The sequence below is a fragment of the Bubalus bubalis genome, chromosome 14 (assembly GCF_019923935.1).
Source record: "Bubalus bubalis isolate 160015118507 breed Murrah chromosome 14, NDDB_SH_1, whole genome shotgun sequence".
Lineage (NCBI taxonomy): Eukaryota > Metazoa > Chordata > Mammalia > Artiodactyla > Bovidae > Bubalus > Bubalus bubalis.
Genome location: NC_059170.1, coordinates 67,171,366 through 67,188,422, shown reverse-complemented (window position 1 = coordinate 67,188,422; position 17,057 = coordinate 67,171,366). Strand labels below are relative to the sequence as shown.

The 17,057-nt window shown below is 39.6% G+C and overlaps 1 pseudogene; it reads left to right on the top strand.

Moving 5' to 3' along the window:
- Positions 1-91: 91 nt before the first annotated feature.
- On the top strand, positions 92-16,790 carry LOC123329268 (annotated as a pseudogene).
- The last annotated feature ends 267 nt before the right edge of the window (positions 16,791-17,057 follow it).

The following is a 17,057-nucleotide window of genomic DNA, read 5'->3' as shown; positions in this document are numbered from 1 at the left end:
CTTAAATTGATGAATTCGTGCATCAGGCCTCTGATTTTTATCGAAAAAGTGTGAGGTTTGCCAACAGAATCTGTCTGGGTGTTAAGTACCGCAGGCTTTGGCTGGTCAGGAGCCAAAGGAACAAAGGTGCAAAACTGGTCTTCATTCTTGTTTTTACGTGCGGTGCTCCGCCCACAAAATAAGCTACTAGCCACCTCAAATCCTTGACGCATGTCTAAGTTCACTTGTGTTCAGCTTTTGTACATTTGTCTCATTTACTGTTTTTACTTGCCTTTCTTTTTTCAAATTGTGTATTTGATTTACAATCTTATATAAGATTCAGGTGTACAACATAGGTTCACAATTTTTATTTATAGTGATTCACAATATTGGCTATATTCCCTGAGCTGTATAATATATCCTTGTAACTTATTTATTGTACGTAAAATTTATACCTCTTAACCTCTACCTCTGTTTCCCCTTCCCCTGCCAGCTCTCTATTGGTAACCATGGATTTGTTCTCTGTATCTGAGTCTGTTTCTTTTATATTTACTAGTTTCTTTTCTTTTTTAGATACCATACTTGAGTGATAATCTACAGTATTTGTACTTCTCTGTCTGACTTCCTTCACTAAGCACAAAATGCTTCAAGTTCATCGTGTTGTTGCAAATGGCAAAGTTTCCTTTTTTATGCTTGAGTGCGTATGTGTGACATCATCTTTATCCATTCATCTGTTGGTGGACACGGGTTGCTTACACTTAGACCATTTACTCTTAGCACATAAGTTACTCTTCCAAACGGAGTGTTGATGCTTCTTGTACTTAAAAAAAAAAACAAAAAAAAAACCCCTACTGATAGGCCGACCCTTTAAAGGACAGTGAAAAAGAAAGACAAATACTGCTTTTGTATCATTGATGAGCCATTATGAGAGAACTGTCCTAAAACACCAAGCCACCAAGTTCTCCTTGAAGATTTTTGCATTTTGTCTGATTACCTTGAGAAGATTCACCTGTGCTGTTGATCAGTAAATCCTCAATCCTTTGCCTGTCATCAGGTGTTAAAAAGAATTCAGGTGTTAAAAAGAAATTGTGTGAGTTCAGGGATCAAAAAAGAAGAGAGCATTTGCTATTTTACATTTGTTATTTTAATAATCACAATAATCCTGTAGGTAAGTATTCTGAATTTTATAGAAACTGAATCACAAAAGATTAATTTATTAAAGATCAAAAGACTAGTAAATATATTCTCTACTATCATACTGAACTCTAACTGCGAAAAACCAAGCTCTTTTTGCTATATCCCACTCCCTTAATGTACATTTTTACATAGACTGAAAATGCTGCCAATTGTTTTGTTTCCAGAGGAGCATGTCAAGCAAACCACCAAAAGCCCTCTGATGTGGGGATGTCATTGAATCTTACCTTCAGGGAATACATTGCTCTGAAGAAGCCATCATTTTTGAATTGTGACGACTCAAACTTCACTATTTCTTGAAGGTAAATTATATTAAGTTTTTAAGTGTTTAAGTATTTCAGAAAATTCTCAAAAATGTCCATTCTTCTCCTTTGGCCTGCTTCACTTGACAGAACTATACCATATGAAAAAAACAGGGAAATTCCCTGGTGGTCTAGTTAGGACTGCACTTTCTCGACCAAGTTCAGTCCCTGATCAGGGAACTTAGATCCCGCATGCTGTGCTGTGTGGCCAATAAAAGCACGCATACATAAAGTCAAAAGAAAAAATAAGATCAAAGAAAATGTGATAAGAGAAAAAGGTCCAGGACTAAGCCCTGAAAAACTTCCAAATATAGAGATTAAGTCCCTAAAAAGACCGTGCGGAGAGGGGAAAGCTGAAATAAATAGCTTTGTAAAAGCCTAGAAAAGAAGTGGCTAACTGTCTCAAATGTTACTGCGAGAACAGGTAACATCAGGCAGGAAGGAACCCATTGGATTGACACTGTAGGGCTCAACACTTGAGTTTTTCGGAACCAGATCAGTGAAGTAGTGGGCGTGGATTGGAATAGTTGACTAAATTTGGTCACAAAGAGTGGGACACAACTGAGCGACTGAACTGACTGAAATTGGAGATGAAAAAAGTGAAGACAAGTATTTGAGGCATTTTACTCTGAAGATCAGTAGAAAATGAACTATGGAGAATGTGAAGTCAGGGAGGATTTTGTTTGTGTATCTTTTATGTTTTTGTATTTTTTAATGAAAAATACAGAGAATGTTTATTAATGGGAATGATCTAATAGGGAAATACTGGGGTTGCAAGAGGGAGAAAAAAAAAAGATAGCAAAGGAGGAAAATCATTGTGATGGAAAGGAATAGCATCTAAAGTACAAGTGGAGGGACTTCCCTGGTCGTCCAGTGGTTAAGACTGCAAGCTACAACTGCAGGGGGCACAGGTTCAATCCCTGCTCAGGGAACTGGGATCTCATATACTGTATGGCACAGTCAAAAAATTTAAAGTACAAATGGGAAGAATGCCTTTGATAGAAGAAGGGGCTTTTCCAATGAGTCGGCTCTTCAAATCAGATGGCCAAAGTATTGGAGCTTCAGCATCAGTCCTTCTATGAATATTCAGGGTTGATTTCCTTTAGGATTGACTGGTTTGATCTCCTTGCTGTCCGAGGAACTCTCAAGAACCTTCTCTAGCACCATGTGGTTGTAAGTTTAAAACCATCCAGCCTACATTTGCCAATATCCCCAGAATAGATGGACAATTGGATTTAATCAGCTTGCCTTTTTTTTTTCCCCAAGAGGGTAATGGCAGAGAGACAAATACAGGTATCGTGGGTGTTTGCAAAAGAACAATTATAATGAAGGATCGTAGGATCTATACTGGATTTGGAGGGAAGTTAAAGGGAAATGAGGTTTATATGTGAGTATGGATAGGGTTAACAGATAGATAGGAGTACAGGTTGCAAAGAAAACTGACAAAAGAGCCAAACCTTGAGTGAGTGAATGGGGACAGACAAGGACATCAGAAAGTGGTTCTGAAGAGTTACCCTAGCAGGAGGTGTAGACAGAAGAAGCAAGCCCAACAGGGTCAAAGTTCTTGGAAGAGAACTGGTTTGGAAGCTACAATGGGAAACCGAAAACACTGTAGCATCTCTGAAGTGAGACTCAGTTCAGTTCAGTTGCTCAGTCATGTCCGACTCATTGCAATCCCATGAATTGCAGCAGGCCAGGCCTCCCTGTCCATCACCAACTCCCGGAGCTCACCCAGACTCACGTCCATCGAGTCAGTGATGCCATCCAGCCATCTCATCCTCTATCGTCCCCTTCTCCTCCTGCCCCCAATCCCTCCCAGCAGCAGAGTCTTTTCCAATGAGTCAACTCTTCGCATGAGGTAGCCTACATAAATCCAAATTCTAGTTCCAGTATTTACTAGCTATTCAGACATCACAGCTTTTTATTCTTGAAAATTGTGATAATAGCAGTACTTTTTTCTAGGGTTTTGTGAATAGTAATTGAGGTGATTTAAATAAAAGCACTTAACACAGTGTTCATAGTTTATGCTCTTTGAGTGTTAGCTATTACCAAATCATTTTGCTAACAATAAACACTATCATCTGAATGGCTTTGCAATTTGAATAAATACGGCTTCAACGGCCCTTTCTTTGCCCTCCCACTGGTATGAAATCGGTGCACCAGGAATCTTTTACTCCAACATTATGTATCCTGCTAAGAAAAAAGGAAGATAAAAAAGAAAGGGGAAATGTCAAATCACCTCAGTTTACGTTTTACATTTCTTACAATTTTGTCAATTATACCTCAATAAGACTGAGAGAAGAAAAAAGAAATTGTGCTCTGCACTACTGTAAACAATAAAGACAGAGGTGTGTAAATATCTCTAATTCTGGTTTCACTTCTATTGCCCAGTAGAATAAACATGCTCAGTATTCTTTGGGGAAACTAAAGGCTAAGTAAGTGGTGAGAAAACTAACCCTATGTCATCTAATTGATCTCAGTTCTTTAATTCCCGACTTACAATTCTAAGTCTTTGCTGTGAGATAATTGTGATGAAATACACCACATACACTTCAAACCTAAAATGTCCAAAATTGAACTTAATACTGGCCTCCAATCCCACCTGTTTCTTTTTCTGTTTTTATTCTATCAGTTAATGATGCTAAAGGAGACCACATAGGCCACACCAAAATGTGCTAGTTTATCATAAGGATTGTTCCGAAAGTGAAAGTGTTAGTCGCTCAGTCTTGTCTGACTCTTTATGACTCCATGGACGGTAACCCACCAGGCTCCTCTGTCCATGGGATTTTCCAGGCAACAATACTGGAGTGGGTTGCCATTCCCTTTTCCAGGTGATCTTCCCTGACTCAAGGATTGAACCTGGGTCTCCTGCATTACAGGCAGATTCTTTACTGTCTGAGCCACCAGGAAGGCAATTAAGAATCAACAGATTGAGAAAGAGTTCTCTAGAAATCTGCTTAACTGCCTAAAAGCAGAGCATTGATTTCTTTTTGTGAAAGTGTCTACCCCAACCCTCAACCCCAGCATCAAGAAATGTCTCATCTCCAGAGATGGAGAGAAAACACCCAGATAGGTTTACATAAACAGATCTTACTAAAATAATCCTTATCTCCCATTAGTTTCCCCATATATTTTCTAATGACAACACAAGTTTGTCATCCCTGGAAACCCAAGCTCCCTTTCCTCTGTTAGAACGGTACCTAAGCCCGGAGTCTAATTCTTTGTGTTTCACTTTTCTGGGAACTCACATAAATATAAGTGAAAATTGTATGTCTTTTCTCCTAATAATCTGTCTTTTGTTAGTTTAATCTGCACAGTCTCAATTAAGAACATAAATTCAGTTCAATTCAGTCACTCAGTCGTGTCCAACTCTGCAGCCCCATGGACTGCAGCATGCCAGGCTTCCCTGTCCCTCACCAACTCCCAGAGTTTACCCAAACTCATGTCCATTGAGTCGGTGATGCCATCCAACCATATTATCCTCTGTTGCCCCCTTCTCCTGCCTTCAATCTTTCCCAGCATCAGAGTCTTTTCAAATGAGTCAGTTCTTCGCATCAGGTGGCCAAAGTATTGGAGTTTCAGCTTCCTCAGTCCTACCAATGAACGCCCAGGACTGATCTCCTTTAGGATGGACGGGTTGGATCTCATTGCAGTCCAAGGGACTCTCAAGAGTCTTCTTCAACACCACAGTTCAAAAGCATAAATTCTTTGGTGCTCGGCTTTCTTTATAGTCCAACTCTCACATCCATCTATGACTACTGGAAAAACCATAGCCTTGACTAGACAGACCTTTGTTGGCAAAGTAACGTCTCTGCTTTTTACTATGCTGTCTAGGTTGGTCATAACTTCCCTGCCAAGGAGTAAGCATCTTTTAATTTCATGGCTGCAGTCACCATCTGCAATAATTTTGGAGCCCAAGAAAATAAAGTCAGCCACTGTTTCACTGTTTCCCCATCTATTTCCCAAGAAGTGATGGGACTGGATGCCAAGATCTTAGTTTTCTGAATGTTGAGCTTTAAGCCAACTTTTTCACTCTCCTCTTTCACTTTCATCAAGAGGCTCTTTAGTTCTTCACTTTCTGCCATAAGGGTGGTGTCATCTGCATATCTGAGATTATTGATATTTCTCCCGGCAATCTTGATTCCTGCTTGTGCTTCATCCAGCCCAACGTTTCCTAAGAGGATAGAGGAAAAGTTATTCCTCCCCAATAGTTTCTTTGTCCTTCATCATCTCTTATTCAAATGCAATCAGTGTCTTTTTTTTTTTTTAATTTTATGTATTTATTTATTTTTGGCTGTGCTGGGTCTTCATTGCTGTGAGGGCTTTTCTCTAGTTGTGGCTAGAAGGAGCTACTCTCTAGTTACTGTACCCAGGCTACTTTTTGTGGTGGCTTCTCGTGTGGAGCACAGTCTCTAGGGCACACAGGCTTCAGTAGTTTCAGAACACAGGCTCAGTAGTTGTGGCACACAGGCTTAGTTGCTCTATGGCATGTGGCATCTTCCCAGACCAGGGATCAAACTTGTGTCTCCTGCATTGGTAAGCAGATTCTTTACTACTGAGCCACGAGGAAAGCCCGAAATCAGTGTGTCTTAAAAAGATCTTGCCTTGGGAGTTCTCTAGCAGTCTAGTGGTTAGAACAATTTTCACTGCCTTGGCCCGAGTTCAATACTTGGTTGGGAACTAAGATCCACAAGCTGAGCTCAGCAGGGCCAAAATAAATAAATGAATAAAATTTTAAAAAAGATCTTACCTTGGTCCTCCTCTGTATCCCACTGCTACCACCTTAGTTGAGACCAACATCAATTCAAACCCACACTATTGGCAACAATCTTAATTCTTCTAACTAATTACTTTTAATTTTGTCCCCTCCTGACCTTAGCATTGTTTCAAGCACAAATCTAACTGTTTAACTCCTGTGCAAAACACCCTTTAATGGCAATAGTCTCCAAACTTCTTTGGTCATACAATCCCATGGGGAAGGGAGGAGGGCATACACTCCCAAGTCATGTCCATTTACTTAGATATAAATTGTGTTATATGTATTACTACCTAAATTTGTACATAATACTACACATCCCAAAGTAGAAGAAATAAAAAAAAAAAAACAAGTTCTAATATTTTTGCCTAAATAGATCATTTTGCATATCTCCTTGTGCCAAGTGACTTTGGAAGCCACTGACTTACGGGGTAGAATTCAGTCTTTAGCAGGAGATCTTCATAGCTCTTGCCTGTATATCTAGTTTCTGGCTGATTCTCCACAGGTCTGAGTTCTAGCTGTAGTTAATAAGTTGCATGTACTGAACCGGGCTTCCCAGGTAAAGCTAGACAGTAAAGAACCCATCTGCCAATGCAGGAGACGTAGGTTCGATCCCTGGGTTGGGAAGATCCTGTGAAGGAGAGGTGGGCATATCAACCCACTCCAGTATTCTTGCCTGGAGAATCCCATGGACAGAGGACCCTGGCAGGCTACAGTCCATAGGGTTTCACAGAGTCAGACACAACTGAAGTGACTTAGCACAGCACAGCACATGAACTGAACCTCCTCTTCCCTTGGTGCACATATTATAACTTTGCCTAGAATACTTTCTCCCATGAATGTTTTCAGCCTAGTCGCTAAAGGCGTTATTTCTTTGGGGAAGCCATGCTTCATCGCCACCATCCTACATATATTGGATTAAGTCTCTGTCTCTACTTGGGTTCCCACAGTAGTCTTTGAACAACTCAATTCCAACATTCACTATATTATATTGAAGTAATTTTGTTTGTATTTGCTTTCCCATTAAGACTGTGAGCTCCTTGAGACTATGATTTGTATCTTATTCATCTTTGTGTCCTGGGGCCACAATCACATTTTGAGAGAAGAATTAAAAGTAAATGAATACAACATTGTAAATCAACTATACTCCAATATTTTTTTTAAAAATGAATGAATATGAAAAGCATTAGAATATACCACCTCGACATATGCCTAGACTTTGGCCTATGGATTATTTTGAGCTGATGGCAATTAAGAGTCAGTCAGATGAAGAAAGAAAACTTCTTGGAGCTCCCTTTATCTGACTAAAAGCAGGAACTTTTGAGAAATGGAGACTGCCATAAATATCCTCCCCAGGAGATTTATGGCTCTAAAGATGAAAAGCCAACATGAAGATGAATCTACACAAACAAACCTTATTAAAATAACCCTTACATATAGTTTATACAGGTAATATATCTTATATTAGTTCCATTGGTTACTTCATGTATTTGCCTTCCTACAATTTTCTGCCCCAGAAGTTCACCCCTTTTTTTCTCTGGTCACCCTTTGTTAAAATGATATATAAGCTTCTGAGTCTAACTGCTTCACTGGGCTTTCACTTCTTTTTTTGTGTAACCTCATTCATGCAAACTTAAAAACATCAATTAAATTTATATAATTTTCCCCTGTGTTAATCTGTTGTCAGTTTAGTTCATACACACCAGGTACTGAATCTAAAATTGGGTAGAGAGAAAAAATTTTCCTTTCCAAAAACTATTTTCTTGGAAGAGAGAGAAAAACCTGTTTACTTATGCAGGAATGTGTAGGATTAAACTAGAGTGAAAAGAATAGAATATTTTAAAGATGGAGATTTCATTTTCAGGTGGCTCAGCAGTAAAAGAATCTGCCAATGCAGAAGATATGGGTTCAATCCCTGGGTTGGGAAGATCCCCTGGAGGAGAAAATGGCAACTGACTCTAGTATTCTTGCCTAGAGAATCCCAATGACAGAGAAGCCTGGCAGGCTACAGTCCATAGGGTCACAAAGAGTTGGACACAACTAAAGCTTTCAGGCAACAACAATAGCAAATCTTAACAATCCAAATATAGGATTCCATTTCCCTTTATGTGATTTCCATTAAAAGTAATTCAAATTTTTAACACTGGGTGGTTAAAAACTTGAATTACTTTTGAATGGATGAATGGAGAGATAGGCACCTCTTTCTTAATGTGTATCAGGCATTTATCCACCTAATGTTTCTATTTGGTAGATACTGTTTTTCTTGTTTTTATAAACGGGGAAACCAGGACTTAACATAGTTTAATAATGTGCCCAGTATGGTACAGCTACTAAATAGAACCTTCATTCTGGACCATCTGATCCCAAAGTTCACAGTCTTATTTAATATTTCCTCTTTTTCTAGTGTGTTTTCTCTACCTTATACAACTGTGTACAATACTATACACGGGTTAATACAGATAGCCATTTTACACAATCAGAATATAGAATAAGAAAAGACATAATTTTATAATTTAGTCCTAACAAGACCAACCAACACATAGACTAAAACAAGAATCTCTGCCTGGATCAGTCCATAGTGTCGATAGGGGTCGCGAAGAGTCGGACACGACTGAGTGACTTCACTTTCACTTTTCACTTTCATGCATTGGAGAAGGAAATGGCAACCCACTCCAGTGTTCTTGCCTGGGGAATCCCAGGGACGGGGGAGCCTGGTGGGCTGCTGTCTATAGCATCGCACAGAGTCGGACACGACTGAAGCGACTTAGCAGCAGCAGCAGCAGAAGCAGCATGAAAGCAAAATGCAAATTGAAGAGAACTGGGTCTGGTCTTCAGTTCAGTTCAGTTCAGTTCAGTTGCTCAGTCGTGTCTGACCTTTGTGACCCCATGAACCGCAGCACGCCAGGCCTCCCTTCCATCACCAGCTCCCAGAGTCCACCGAAACCTATGTCCATCGAGTCGGTGATGCCATCCAACCATCTCATCCTCTGTCGTCCCCTTCTCCTCCTGCCCTCAATCTTTCCCAGCATCAGGGTCTTTTCAAATGAGTCAGCTCTTCCCATCAGGTGGCCAAAGTATTGGAGTTTCAGCTTCAACATCAGTCCTTCCAATGAACACCCAGGACTGATCTCCTTTAGGATGGGCCTGGTCTTAGAGCCCTGCTAATGTCCATGGAACTAGGGCAAGTCATTTGTAACTTGTCTGTGGCTCAGATACGTCATTTTAAAAATGAGTACATTAGACTTTATGATCCCTAACTTCATTATTTTAATTTAATTTTGGCAACGCACTTTGTCACAGCTTCCAAGTATTTAAGCATTCAAAAGAAAAGTGGCTACCTTCCTATACCAGGACAATATCATCACATTGAGAAATATAGCTGGAAAAAAAAAAAGGTATTACTCAGGGAGTCCTCTGGCATCACCTCACTTCTTGTGCCAGTTGCTAAGGTGAAGGGAAAGGACTGGGTGTCATTTCTAGCTTATTTTTCTTCTGGAAGTTTCTGCACTTTAGACAGGATACCATATTCATTATACTCACCTACATTTTCCCCACAGAAGCTGTAGAAACAGCCATTTCGTTGTGTTTTACCCTCTTTCTTCCAGTTGAAGGGAAGACTCATTTAAATAGGGATGTCACTTTGTATTAATGTTCTCATACCCAAGATTTAGTATCAGTTTAATGATAATAATAATAAGCTAGTCATCAAAACATATATATCACAATATGTAAAATAGATGACCAGTGCAAGTTCAATGCATGAAGTAGGGCACTCAAAGCCAGTGCTCTGGGACAACCCAGAGGGATGGGGTGGGGAGGGAAGCAGGAAGGGGAGGTTCAGGATGGGGGACACATGTGCACCAGTGGCTGATTCATGTTGACGTATGGCAAAAATCACCACAATATTGTAAAGTAATTAGCATCCAATTAAATAAATTAATTGAAAAAACAATAAGCTACTAACTATAGTTCTTTGAAATGATATGGTATGTTTTATCATCAGAACTATTTATGCAGCATCTAGAAGAGGAAGTGGCAACCCACTCCAGTATTCTTGCCTGTACAATCCCATGGACAGAGGAACCTGGTGAGCTACAGTCCATGGGGTCGTAAAGAGTCAGACATGACAGAGTGACTAACACACATAACCATAGTTCTAGTCCTTTGGGCAGAGTGTCACAGCAGCCTGTGCAAGAGTTACTTGAGAGATTACATGATCGATAGGCCAAGGATAAACAATGCATATGCTTGAGTCAAAGCTTCCTAAAAATGGTCATGTGGGTACAGTGCTGCTGCTGCTGCTAAGTCGCTTCAGTCGTGTCCGACTCTGTGAAACCCCACAGACGGCAGCCCACCAGGCTCCCCCGTCCCTGGGATTCTCCAGGCAAGAACACTGGAGTGGGTTGCCATTTCCTTCTCCAATGCATGAAAGTGAAAAGTGAAAGTGAAGTCGCTCAGTCGTGTCTGACTCTTCGTGACCCCATGGACTGCAGCCTACCAGGCTCCTCCGTCCATGGGATTTTCCAGGCAAGAGTGCTGGAGTGGGGTGCCACTGCCGTCTCCAGTGGGTACAGTAGGTGACCTCTAAAATGGTTCTCAAGGATCCCTTTCATCCTGATCATCATGCCCTTGTATAATGTTCTCCCTCTGAGTGTAGACTGCATTTAGTGACTAACTTCTAGTGAGTATAATACAGCAGAGGTGACAGGATGTTACAACTAATATTAGTTTTCAAAAATACTGTGATTCATCTCCCCCATCCTACCCTACTCCCACAGCTGCCCACTCCCTAAGGGCAGTTGGCTGCCATGTTGAAAGCTACCTTTGGAGAGACCCACAGGGCAGAGAATCAAGGAAGGCTTCTGGCCAACAGCCAGTGAGGGACTCAGCCCTGCCAACAAATAAATGAATGGAATGAAAGTTGACTGTCCTCTGCTTGAGCTTTTAGGTGAGATCATAATCTCAGCCTGCAGCCTAACTGCAATCTTGGATCAGTCTTGAGCCTGAGGTCCTGAGCCAAGCTGTGTCTGGAACACTGACCTACAAAAACCATGAGGTGATACAGGTTTGTCGTTTCAAGCCATTTAGTTGTGAGGTAATGTCTTATGCAACAATAGATAGCCAGTAGGATGATAAGCATTATTATTTTAACATTACATTTTGTCTTTGTTTTGGCCATGCTCTGCAGCATGCAAGATCTTAGTTCCCCGACCAGGAATTGAAACCGGGAACCCTGCAGTGGAAGCCCCAAGTCCTAATCACTGGACAGCCAGGGAATTCCCTACCTTACATGTTTTATACATATAGTTAAACAAATATATTTTCTAAGTGTGACATATTTCAGACTTTAAATCTGGCCTAAAGTCTTCTATTTCATAAACACTTTTTTTTTTAACTCCATTGATTCCTGAATTAACCACACATTTTGTTTTCATTTATTCATGCATGCATGTATCCATCTAATTTTTCTTTTTTTTTTTTTGAGATTTTTTTTTTAAGAGCAGTTTTAACTTCACAGCAAATTGAGAGGAAGATACAAATATTTCTCATTAAAAAAAAAAAGATTTCTCATATACTCCCTTCCCCCACATTTGCACAACCTCCCCCACTATCAACATCCCTATCTCATTGTTGTTTTAATTTGCAATTCCCAAATGACATATGATATGGAACATCCTTTCATATGCTTCTTTGCCATCTATATATCTTCTTTGGTGAGTTGTCTGTTAGGGTCTTTGGTCCATTTTCTTTTCTTATTGCTGTATTTAACAGTTCTTTATACATTTTGGATACTAATTCTTTATCAGATATGTCTTTTTTTTTGAAAGACAAATACCATATGATATCACTTATATGTGGAATCTAAAATATGACCCAAATGAATTTGTCTACGAAACAGAAATAGATAGACTCATAGACAAAGAGAACAGACTTATGATTGCCAAGGGGGAGGAAGGATTGGGAGTTTGAGATTAGGGGATGAAAACTATTATGTATAGAATAGATAAACAACAAGGTCCTATTGTGTAACACAGGGAACTATATTCAATATCCTATGATAAATCCTAATGGAAGAGAATGTGTATATATCTATAACTGAATCACTTTGCTGTACTGCATACATTAACACAACATTGTAAATCAACTATACTTCAGTAAAATTTTTAAAAATATGTCTCTTTTTTAAGGTTATATTTTAGGGCATATAAATATTTAACATATTAAATATATTATATATTTAAGGTTCACAGCAAAATTGAGGGGAAGGTACCGAGGTTTCCTAATGTATTCTGAGGCCCTACACATGCACAGCTTCCCCCACTGTCAATATCTCTCATCCAAGTTATACATTTGTTGTGGCTGATGAACCTACACTGACACATCTTAATTACCCAAAGTTCATAGTTTACTTTAAAGTTAATCCATAGTGCTATACATTCTGTGGGTTTAAATAGATGTATAAAGACATTTCTCCATCATTATGGTCAGATCCATCTTTTGCAAATATTTTCCTCCCATTTGTGGCTTGTCTTATCCTCTGGACAATGTTATGCATCCAATTTTCAAAGTGTTACTATGAATCAATACTGTATTGGAAATAAAATATAAAAATGAATAAAGTATTATTTCTGGCCTCAATGAAGACAGGCAGAAACTGATAATGACAAAATTGCACGAGAGACCCCCTATTATTCTAGGCCATTTCATTGTCCATGTAGACGACTCTTTCCTGTATCCTTACTTCTTTGGATCTTAACTTTAGCTTTAGCAGTTTTGACCTTCATCTCACTTCAGCGTCATCAACAACTCCATCATCTCAATCGCCTTCTTTCTTTAATAATAACAATAATAATAGTGGTAGCTAACACTGAGCATCTTCTTTGTTCTAATCACTGAACTTTGTGTGTTTTACATAAATGTTTAAATATTTTACAGGTAACTATATAGACTAAGAGTTAAAGGAATCTGCCTAAGGCCTATATAGTGAAGGGGATCAGGGCATGCTACCCCAAATATTTCACTTTGGCATATTCATTATTTTAAGCTGAAGGCAATTGAGAAACTGGCTTCTCCCTTTCTACCTAAAAGTAGGCACAAATTTCCCTTTGTAAAAATGACATAGAGTTCCATTTGTAAAGATGATGTAAGTTTCCTGACTCCCATACTAGTAAGAGGAGAATGATTCTTACCAGCAGAGACAAACTGAGTCTGCATTAGAAACCATACCAAATGCTAACCTTTCTCTACCACATCTTTCCTAGTCACTTTTCACAGTATACCATTCCTAGGAGCTCAAAACTTTTTTCCTTTACCTAGCGTCTTCTTCATAATATTGTAAATTACTCTTTGTTAAATTGGTATACGAGGCCCAAAGTCTAGTCACCCCTTTGGATTTTCATTCCTTTCTCTTAAGCCCCCTTGCATGAAAAATATTAACACCAATAAATATATACTGGAATTTCCCCAGTGGTACAGTGGCTGAGACTCCATGCTTCCACTGCAAAGGGCATGGGTTCAATCCCTGGCTGGCATACTAAAATTCCACATGCTGCTTGATCACACACACCAAAAAGGAAAGAAATATATGCCTTTTCTTATTTTAATCTGTCTTTTCTCAGTTTAATTCACAGTCGCCAGAAGCAGAACATGAATGGATAGAAGATAAATTTTCTTCTCTCCTACAGTAATAAGCGGCAGGGCCTGGATTCAAATCCTGGTTTCTCTGACTCAGATCTCATATCACTATACCCATTCTTTATCTTTTGAAAACATATTAGTTCTGATAGAAAGGCATTATACAATTTTATACTGGAACCCAAGTCTAAGAGTGCATTGCATTATTGTCTTCAATTTAAGGACTGGTGAGTAGAAACTGAAGATTGTATTTTAAAATGTATTACTTTGCTCTTTTCTCTTCTCCGCCATCCTATGTGCGGTTGAGTTCTCTCCTCACCATGTCTTCTCGCAAGACTTTCAGGATCAAGCGATTCCTGGCCAAGAAACAAAAGCAGAAGCGTCCCATTCCTCAATGAATTCGAATGAAAACTGGCAATAAAATCAGGTACAACTCCAAGAGAAGATATTGGAGAAGAACCAAGCTGGGTCTATAAGAAGCAAGCTGGGTCTATAAGAAGTGGTCTTAACATGTGTAGCACACATGTTAAGACCACCCTTTTAAGCAGCCAAATCACAATGAGAACATCACTACTGTAATGCTTGTCTCCTGATGTTATTTCCTATCAGTCTGAGACCCAGTAATAAATATGAAACGTTGGGAAAAAAAATAAATAAAAAATAAAATGTATTACTTTATTACAAGTTTTGTTAAAGATAGAGGTTTTGGGGACTTCTCTGCTGGTCTAGTGGCTCTAGACTCCAAACTCCCAATACAGGGGCCCTGGTCAGGGAACTAGATCCCACACGCCACAACTAAGACATGGTGTAGTCAAATAAACTAAAGAAAGAAAGAAAGAAAAAAAAGAATGGAGGTTTTTGAAGAACAGATCTCTAAAATGAATAATGTTTTTTATAATATAACAAGTATCATAGCAATAAGGAAGAAACTGGATAGTATTAATGTCAAGGCTAAAAATATGGATGTAGGTCCTATCTCTGTTGCTTATTAGTTGTATGTGCCTGGGATTTATCAGCCCTCAAACGTGCAAAATAAAGTTGCTGTTACCCACCTTCAAGAGTTTTCTGAGCTCTAGACCCATGAGTCCAATTATGTACCAGATGTCTACACTGAGCAGTCTCACAGACATTGAGTATCAGAATGTCCAAAATGGAATTAATCCTGCCTCACAGCCCCCTGTTTGTCCTGTGCACCTTTATCTGTTAATGGCATCACCAACCACACAGTGGCTCAAGTCAGAAGCCAAGAAGTCGTGTCTCCCCACCTCCCCACTTAGTTTTCATATCCAATCACTGCATCCTATGTTCTTCTTTCATTAATTCATACTCAAAATTTTTTACTCAGCACCTACTGGTGAATTACTGGATGTTTGATCTCACATGGCTTGTGGGATTTTTGTTCCCCGACCAGGGATTGAACCCACACCCTAGCACCAAGTCCTAACCTTAGCACTGAGTCCTCACCACTGGACCACCAGGGAACTCCCCATATCAGCAGTTTAGATGGGACCTGTGGGTCACCAGTAAATTAGGTGCTGGGGACAGAGCAATGCAGTAGACAGACATAATCACACACTCCTGTCATTTACAATTTAGTGGGAGAACCACCCACAAAGGAGGCACATTATATTTATATTTAGCTTACATTAATTTAATCAGTTATGTAATTATGCATGGGAAGGTAGAGACAGAATCATTGTAATGCTCTAAGTGGGTAAAAATTTAGATTCCCACAATTATGATATATCTGGTACTCAAGAAATATTTTTCAAAATTGTATAATAAAATAAGGAAATTTATGGAGTACTAGGAGGGCATACAGTAGGAAGAACTAATTTACCCAAGATGGCCAAGAACACTTTTTTTTTCCCCCAGAAAGTAACTCCCGGGCCAGTAGAGAAGGAGGATAGAAATCTTCCAGGTGTATGTGTTATTGGGGATGGGATGGGGTCAGGAGGAAGAGCCTTCCTGGCAGAGGGAATAGGTTGTGTGAAAACCATGAAGTAGGAAAAGTACGGATGTTTGAGGAACCAAAAATAGTATTGCTGGTGCACAGTGAGAACCACAGAAAGTGTGGTTCTAATTAAGGGTGAAAGAAGAGGCAGGCAAACCACAGCAGACGGGAGTTTGCAAACACAAGCAGCTACAGGGTCCAGACAAGCAGACCACATAAAGGTAAGAGAGGTGGGGACTGAAAACTGGTACCCACACACGCCATCTAGAGAGACCAGCAACCACTCAGCTCATGCTGATCACCATCGTGGAGGACAATGAGTGCAGTGTGGTCAGATCTCGAAGAAAAACCACGGATCCGAACTTTAATATGCAATCTTCCACATTTTCAATAAAAGCATCCAATTTTAAAAATTAAGACTTTCTGATGGCAAGCAAAGCATATATTAGCAGTTTATTTTTGGCCATCCCACGCGGCTTGTAGGATCTTCATCCCTCAACCAGGGATTGAACCCACACATAGCACAGAGTTCGAACCTTAGCACTGAGTCCTAACCACGGGACTGCCAGGGAACTCCCCCATATAACCAGTTTAGATGGGACCTGTGGGTCACCAGTTTGCAAAATGATCATATTTTAACATCATAGCACTTCACAGACAACAACATATCACAACAGCATATCATGGACTCACAAAATGATGCACAAAAATAAAAATATCTGGTAGGCAGTATTGTATTTGTGTGGATCCTGGGTTCAGAAGACAGGTTATACTGGTGATTTGTATTCCGTGTCATTCCTTTTTTATTGCTAATTAAAGTCATGAGTGTGAATGAAATTTTAAAGGAAAAAGGGTTTGTGTGTGAACGCCTGGCACTTTGAAGTTTCTGGCTGGTTGTCCTTATGGCAACTCAAAAAACCTAAGCAAATACCTGTTCTCTCAGTTTCTTGACCTCACCTCTGAAAACACTCTCCCCACTCCACTTTAGCCAACAAGCTTCCTGGTCAGTATCAACATTTGCATCACCGCTACAATGACCACTTTAAACTTCTGTTCCAGCTGAGATTCTCAACCAACTCCGGATTTACCTAGTCTTCACCCTCATTGGAACTGCCAACCCACTGGCCCTTTTCTTTTACCATCTGCCCATTCTTATATTTGATAGCATTTTTTAAATGTTAGGTTAAAGCCCATGTTTTGTTATTTCAATCATCCTCTAACCAATATCTTAAATGTC